The sequence below is a fragment of the Triturus cristatus genome, chromosome 10 (genome assembly GCF_964204655.1).
Source record: "Triturus cristatus chromosome 10, aTriCri1.1, whole genome shotgun sequence".
NCBI classification, from domain to species: domain Eukaryota; kingdom Metazoa; phylum Chordata; class Amphibia; order Caudata; family Salamandridae; genus Triturus; species Triturus cristatus.
The window spans coordinates 468,216,743-468,225,239 of record NC_140593.1 but is presented as its reverse complement, the minus strand read 5'-3'; positions in this window follow the sequence as shown (position 1 = coordinate 468,225,239).

The window sequence follows — 8,497 nt, the reverse complement described above, 5'->3', positions numbered from 1 at the left end:
CCCTTCCTGCACGAAAAAATTCATCCTCGCATCGCAGGCACCCTTGCACCATTGTGTAAAGGCTGCCTGCGTTAGCGCACCGCAGACCATTGTGCACTAGCGCAGGGACATTCCTGCCCTCTTCTATGGCCGTAGGGTAGAGCAACTGCAAGACCTGTTGCACTGCCCTACAGCAAAAAACCCATAAATGAGGTCCCTAACATCTTTAAGTAGTGCTGGTGGATCTGCTCGTTCTGTTAACGTGTTTACCACCATTATTTCTCATAATACTTGCAATATATGCGGGCTTTTCAAGTGTTTACCCTGAGTGACTTGATTGTAATCAATACGTGAAACATGAATTCAGAAGAAATGTTTCATCGAGTCAATAGCTCCCTCTCATCTAGTGCTTTTTTTAAGTCATTCACAAAATCAGTGGTTAACCTGTAGACGTTGGAGGGATGCTACAGGATCTTACAGGTATATTAGTTTAAAAAAATGCCTTCCGAAATGACATCAGGCATTTTTCATATATACATGTAGTGGATCTTGTGAACAATCACTAGATGGCGCTGTAGGATAAGAGATCGCAGAACGATTCTCTTCTTAACCCAAGTGAATGGATTGTGAAGAAACTCACGGAAGAAATGAACAGCTACATTTTTCACTTCTTTTAACTCTTTTGCCCTGCGAAGTAAATGTAGCACACATATTTCAAAACTGACATGTATGTACTGAACAGAACAGGGAGACTTCAAATGTCATGTGACATTATAGTACTGTCTGTATCTTTTATGTATCTCGTACTCCGAAGTCCTTATGTAGTGTAACTGGTCCTTTTGGAAAGCGCTCTGACACCTTTGGGTAAAGTTCGCGCTATATAAAATCGCATTAATTAAAATAAATAGAATAAAATAAAATTAATAGCGTAGAAGCAACTGGGCCCAAGTTTCCGTATATAAGGCATCAATAAAACGACAGTAATGAGGCTGATCCCGATGCCATTCTTTGTAAACGTGTAGAATGTGATACTTCTAATATTAAAAATGTTGACCCCTCCATTTATTATTATTTCACACGATTCAACGCAGCAACTAAGACCCTCATCTGAGGGGAATTGGCTTAGGGCAGCGCAGCAAGTCTTTTTGCTGTGCTATCCTACAACAACGTGAAAAGGCAGAAATGCACTGCATTTATTAAATTAAGGGGTAGATTTACTAATATTTTGCGTCATGTTTGTGTAACAAAAGGGACAAAAATCAGTGCAAAATCTTTTTTTTCTTATTTATTTTTGAGCGCTAAACTTGTTTAGCGCTGTAAATAACGTAACGCAGCTTCGTATTACTTTGCGCCATGGCAACGTACCAAGGGTGGAGCATGGAAGTTCCCATGCAACCACCCAAGGTTTCTCATGCTGAACACAATTTACTAAATGAAGTAGATTGGGTTTAGCGGGAGAAAACTGCGCATCTTTAAAGTAGGCGCAAGGTAGAAGAAATGCTTTCATTTCTCCTTCCTTTTCCGACTTTGCATGCATCCTGCACTGTGCAGCATGAATACAAATTGGGAAAAGCTTTCTATCTTGTTTAGGCCTCGTATTTTGTACAGGAAGGGTACCCTTACTGTACAAAACCTATGCTTTACTCACACACACACCCTAGTGCTATAGTACCAAGGTGTTTGCATGGCGCACAGCAGCTGAAATCAGCATCGGTGCAAGGGAAAGGGGAGGAGAGAGCCATATCTTTGAAGATATGGCACTCTCCTTCTCCCGCCTTTTTGCGCAAAGCAGCGCAGCCTCACGGGGGGCTGCGCCGCGTTGCGTGGAGATTTTTGCCCCCATGCTGGTGCACAGTTTGCAGCCTAGCACAAACTCAGGCACCCTTGCACCATGGTGCATGGGTGTCTGCGTTGCTTGCAGGATTGTTTGGGCCTTCTTTACAATGATTAGGCCAAGGGCTGCACTGCTAGTGTTTTTGCTGCACTGCCCTACGCCAAATCGAGGGGCAGGAATGCACCATATTTACGAGATACAGTGCATTCCTGTCCTTCCAGTCGGTGCACAATATGGTGCCTAGCACCAACGCAGCCACCCTTGCATCATGGTGTAAGGGAATCTGCATTGTTGGCAGGATTGTTTTTGTTCAGGAAGGGACACCTTCCTGCACAAAAATAATCCATGGAAACTCTTTCCACTTTCAATGTGTGCTGCATTCTAAGAGGGATAAACAAGGAGAAATAAACGTATTTCTCCACGTTACAACTGCCCTATACAGTTTAGATGCATTCCCAGGTATACAGATCCTTGTAAATCTGGGAATGCATCAAAACCCATGAGTGATGCGTGGGAACACCCACTGCAATACCCATGGTACGCCACCCTGATGCAGTGTAAGGCAATGCAGCAACTTGCGCTGCATTGCCTTATACCATATCTACAAGGCAATGGAAAGTCACACAAAGTGGCATTGTGTGGCCTCGTAGATAGGGGTCTGCACTCTGGAGTGTCATAAAAACTGATGCACCTACGGTGCAAGGGGCATGTAAATAAGCCCCTGTTTTTGTGCCTGAATGGGGCACCTTCCTGAACAAAAACAATCCAGAGTGGCATTTTCCTCTTCCTGTGTGCTGCAGAACACATGGAAAGCGGAAAAAATTAGGAGAAATAAAAATATTTCTCCTCGTTTTGCCTGCCCTGGGAGGTGTAAGGTTTTGGCGCTGCCCTAGGTTTACATGATTAAGTATATCTGGGTCAGCCTCAAAATCTATGGGTGTTGCATTGGATAACCCACCACAACACCTATGGAAAGCCTCCAGGGAACAGAGTAAGGCAAGGCAGCTACTTGCCCTGCTTTGTCTTGCTTCATATCTATGAGGCCATGCAAAGCCATGCAAAGTGGTTTTGTGTGGCCCAATAGATATGATTGAGAGGCTTGCGCTGCCGGGGAGTGAAAAAAAAGTGATGCTTCAGAGTCGCAAACCTCTCATAAATCAGCCCCAAAAACTTCTGTGCTGAACTTCGCATGGAGTTAAAACAAGGCATATCAATCCTGAACAACCATGAGGGTCAAATCCTGTGCGCACCGGGAAGTAACACGGTAATACTCTATAATCTCTATTGACAATTTTTTACGCTCAACCCTCTAATGGTCATCGCCCAAACCATTATTTCCAATAAAGTATTTTAACACATTGAAATGGAGCGCCAATATTCCCTTCTATTTCACAATGCAGTGTTAGAGTCCAACAGGAAGAGTCGTTACTATAACTTTTCCATATGTAGTTCTTTATTCAGTAATTTCTTCATCCAACAACAGTCAATTATTTGTGCAGCTTTCTTAAAATTATAATAATTATTCCTCTTCAAGTCACCGAAGAATTTTTCATCCAATCGCAAGCAATAATTTCTACAAAAGCTTATTAACTATATGCATCAAATTCCTGTCCAGCTCAATGCCTGGAAACATGCCGCATGTCTTCCACCTATTCAATTGAATAAGTGGAAGACATGCGGCACGTTTGCAGACCTTGAGCTGGACAGGAATTCAATGCATATAGTTAATAAGCTTTTCTGAGCAGTGGAATGTCTTCCACCTATTTAATTGAATAGGTGGAGGACATGCGGCACGTTTCCAGGCATTGAGCTGGACAGTAATTCGATGCATATAGTTAATAAGCTTTTCTGAGCCACGATGCAATACACGTGGTGCAAATGAAATACGTCGTCTTCACATTGATCACTAGAATACACTGCAAAAGATATTCTCCATTGTTTGTGCTGTACCTCATTGTCGCCATACCGAATTGCTATGTCTTCCATCCTTGGAGTGGCTTGGTCGGCATTACAGATACTTGCCAATTGGAGCTGTATTACATTGTCGTCATCCCGTTCTAAATACTTTTTACACAATACCTTTTCCATCCTTGGAGTGGCTTGATTCTTCCACTCCTTAAGTGGCTGGGGTAGGATCACAGATTCTTGTTGATTTCAAACTTGGGTTTCCCCATCTCCTTATTGACCAGAAGCATCTCCCAACCTTGGAGAAGCCGGGGTGAATATTACAGCTACCTCCAGACCATTGAATTTGGCTGACGGGTTCAACATATTATAGTTGGATTCTTTTCGATTTTTCGAGAGTTGGATTTGGAATTTCTTTCTATCATAAATAGGATTGGTTGGGAACATTCCATTCTTTATAATCGGCTACCACTTTGAGACAACAAGTTCTTATGACCTTGGCGGATATACTTTTCCGTACAATACTGTGCTTGCCCTGAGGAAGTTCCCTATAAGGGAATGAAAGGCATTGGCTGGATGATTTAATATGAATGTTTACTATAAAAGAAATATTTTCAAATGAAGAAGTGACTTTTCTATCTACTTTGGCCTGTTGGACTTTTTAAGCTGCGCACCCCCACTTGTTACAATTGGCAGTTTTCATGGATGTTCAGTGGTCTTCCCCACCGATAAAAAATAATTGTATAGTATTTTGAGGCAGTTGATGCATTTCCTTAACTACATATCACCTACCATTTTGGTTCAAAGACACTTTCAAAGACAAATAGAAAGGGTGCGGGGTTGGAGTTTTTTAACAGCAGATAAAACAAAATTTTACACTTTAAAGTAACAATCACCGATCACATGGAGCAATAGATAATAGGATTCAAATACTACTTGAAAAGGTACTGAAAATATATATCATCCAGAAAACTTTCATATATTTTCCTTAAATTCATTGATACTCATCTCTCTATCAGTAAATTCCTTTGCACTATGGGGAGACACCCTGTGTGCTCAGTGTAATGATGCAATGTAATATTTCACCCACCCCAAGAGACTTAAAAGTAGTTTCTCTCCCAAGGTCACCGATGCAAGAAATCCTTCAAACCACATGCACAGAGAATCACCAGTGATCCAGGCTCCATCTTCAAGGAATTCATGAGGCAGGCTGGTAAAAGGGATTAACCCCAGCCTTTAGAGCGGCACCCTCCTCTCCCTCAAGTTTGATGTAATTGAAGAAGATGATGACTAGGTTGCTGGAAAGTATTAACTGCAGAAACCTACTGCAGGAGAGGAGCAAGCTGGCTTTGGAGGGATTTGGCAATCAGTTAGCTGTAATGCATACCACCAGTCGTGGACAACAGACAGGATGAGCTTTAAGTGTCACTCTCTCATAGACCTGCACAGCAACCTTCTCAAGCTGCAAAAATGCTCACAGACCCAAGATGAAGGTGCACCTGCAGTATCGCTTCTTAAACTGTCACATGGCTGAGTTAGGCACAGGAAGAAACACTGCAATTTTACATGCATTAATTTCTTAAGGGCCTTATTATGACGTTGGAGGTCTTGAAGTGGGGCCGCCACACCACCGCCCTGCTCCAAGATTGCCAGAGCCATTAATAAACCACCCACCAGATGATGACTTATGTTGTCTCTGGCGGGCGGTTCTTTGGCCATCCCACGGTGCCTATGAAAAAGGGAGCATCAAAGGCAGTTCCTGCAGGGCATGGACTATCAAGTCAATGCCCTGCAGGAACTCAGGGTTCATGCAGACAGGGGGGTATACCATATGTCCCACTGCATGCATCCCCTGGTGGAGAGGCAACAAGGGGCCCTGTAGGGCCCCCTTTGTTTCCTCAAACCACACTTTTTATAGTGGTCACAGCACCATGAAAACTGAGGCAGTGAGGAAACACACAATATGCTTGGCAGTGCCACTGCAGCACCACCAGCATATTACCAGCCTCACACTGCTGCAAGAGCGCAAGGGATCAAGGATCCCTGGCGGTAGTAGTTGTACTGTGGAGTCTGACAGCCAATGTCAAAATATGGCAGCTGGACCGCCAGTTTGGCAGCCCACAGCCCACCACCATGACCGTCCAATGGACCACTGTAGTCGTAATAAGGCCCTAAGTTGCCTTCTTTTCTACACAATTACTTTTGACACACATTTGCGTGTGTGACAGTGCAGGATTAGTTTCCATAAAACCACTTTGCTTACATTTTCACTTTGTAGGCACACTATCAAGAACCTTGAACATTTAGTACAAGGCCTAAACATATATCGTGCAAATGTTGTTTTTTGTTATTTCTCTGATAGGTGACATATCTATCACAGGAGGATAAACCATAAGAGCCTCTGCACAATAGAATGGATGCTTTTATTATATATACAAACACACATTTCCATGTACTAATCAGAGCAACATTCTGCTGTTACTGCAAGGTCGCTGTTTCTTGGAGTCTCAGCCCAGCTGATTCCTGTTCTCACTCTGTGACCAAGATGAGGACTTGAACACATTCACCCACAGGTAATGGAGAGTTAGATTATTCAGTAAGTGATTTTGGCAGATCACCTACCTTAGGCACCTAGGTTAGGGAGTACATAGTAGGAGTACACTATACACTGTATTTATATGCTAGCATATATACACAGCATTAGCACAATGGTGGATTGCTTATCCTTTTCACTGTTCTCATATTGCTAATTACTCTCATCTTATTTTGTCTATTAATCATTGCAGCATATATATTTGACCCCAGAATTAAAATGGTCCAATAAATATTGACACGCCTCTTTGTGTATTTCTTGTGTACCTCTCTGGGTATGCACGAGTGACTGAGCGAAAAGTTTTAGATCTGTTAACATAATTTCTTGGGGTCTTGGTGAGTCATGTTCTTAGGTTGCCCAATCCAGTTTCTTTTTTTTGTAACTCTTTCTATTGAACATAGAGAGAATGGCATTTATCACAGGACAAATATCATGTCAGACAGGAATCAACAGCATTATTTTGGCAAATCCAAACGACAGGTCATGGAGGTCGGGACTCAGGGTGTGAAAGGTTTTTCCAGGAGAGGAGCGGTGGGTGGGATACAGATATTCCCTCTATATACATTCCATTTGTCCCAAACTGTCATCCACTTTCTGGGGCAACCCCGTGCTACATACACAGTTTTTTCCCTCAGCATGCACCAGTCCATGTCCGTCTTCTAGGAGGCCAATGTAGGTGGCACTCTAGACTCCCACAGTCGGGCAATATTCCTCTTAGCCACCATCAAACCCAATGTGACCCAGGTTTTCCCTTTACTATTCACATCTGTAGGTTACCAGACATTGTTTGGCTTCAGGCTGAAGTCTCACCTCAAGCACCTCCTTATACACTCATGTATACCCTTCCAATATCGTTGGATAATGACACATTCCCATAATATGTGTAAGAAAGTACCCTCTTGACCACAATGCCTCCTGCACATCCCATCAGACGCACTCCCCATGCTAACAAGTCTGGCCCCGACATATAAACCCTATGGAGGATCTTCCATTGAACTAAGCAGAGTATGGAGGAGATTGCAACTTCTCTCGGGGACGGCAACACCTCCTGCCATTCTTCATCATCAAGTTCTAACTCGTCTCTCCCCCATCGCCCTCTGATCTGGACAAGTGGATCAGAGGTATTGTTTATTAGTTTCTTGTATGTGAGGGAGAATGCTTTTGTGGGCATGTAACCGTCTAACAACCTGTCTTCCAACGGTGATGACTCCGGAGGAAACTCTCCTCTGGGCAAGGTTGACATTAGTGCATGCCGCACCTGCAAATAATGGAAATATTCTGAATCAGCTAATTCATTTTGTTTTTGCAGGTCGGTGAACAACAGCACTGCCCCCTTCTGCCACAGGTCCCCAATCCTTGAGATCCCAATCAAGTCCCAATTTTCAAACCCTTTGGAGGTCCGCAGAGTGCCCAGTTGCTCAGCATCCCATAGGGGCGTGGCCTATTTGAGCCTCCGGTCCCACCCTAAACTTTTGTTCGCTGCTCTCCATACGTGTACTGCGTGCCGGGTAGGCCCAGTGTGTGGGATCTTTTTAGAATAAGAGTAGATGGCTCTGTTAAAGTTACCCCCAGGAAGTTGCCATTTGTCCATCCTATACCCAGGGTCATCCCAGCATCTATACGTGCTTTAGTTAATTGCTGCCAATTGAGCTGCCCAATAGTATCTTTTTATATCAGGGAGTGCGATCCCCTGATCATACCATGAGAGTACTAGTTTTGGTAAAGCAATGCGGGCCTGCCCTTCCAGAGAAGTTCTCTTTGAAGGCTCTAAATGTCTTTAAACTAGCGAGCTGGAATTGGGTCCGGGTGGTTCTGCAGGGCATACAGGAAATGGGGCAGAGCCATCATTTTAAAAAGTGCTGCTCGCCACAGCAGAGATAGCGGGATCGCCCTCCAGTGAGCTACGTCCCATTTCAGATGCTGGAGAGGGGGGAGTAGGTTACGTGCATACCTAGTCATTGGATCTTCCGTGATATAGACACCCAGGTATCAGAAGCCTTCTCGGGCCACCTGAATTGGACAGCCCTTTATGGAGTTTGGGGGCTCGCAGCTGAGGACATAGACCATCGACTTGGCCCAGTTGATCCTATAACCAGAGTTTTTCCCGAAGTTAGTGAATATGTTAATGGCGTTGAGAAGTGATGATTTCGGGGAGGCGAGATAAAGGAGAATGTCGTCCGCATACA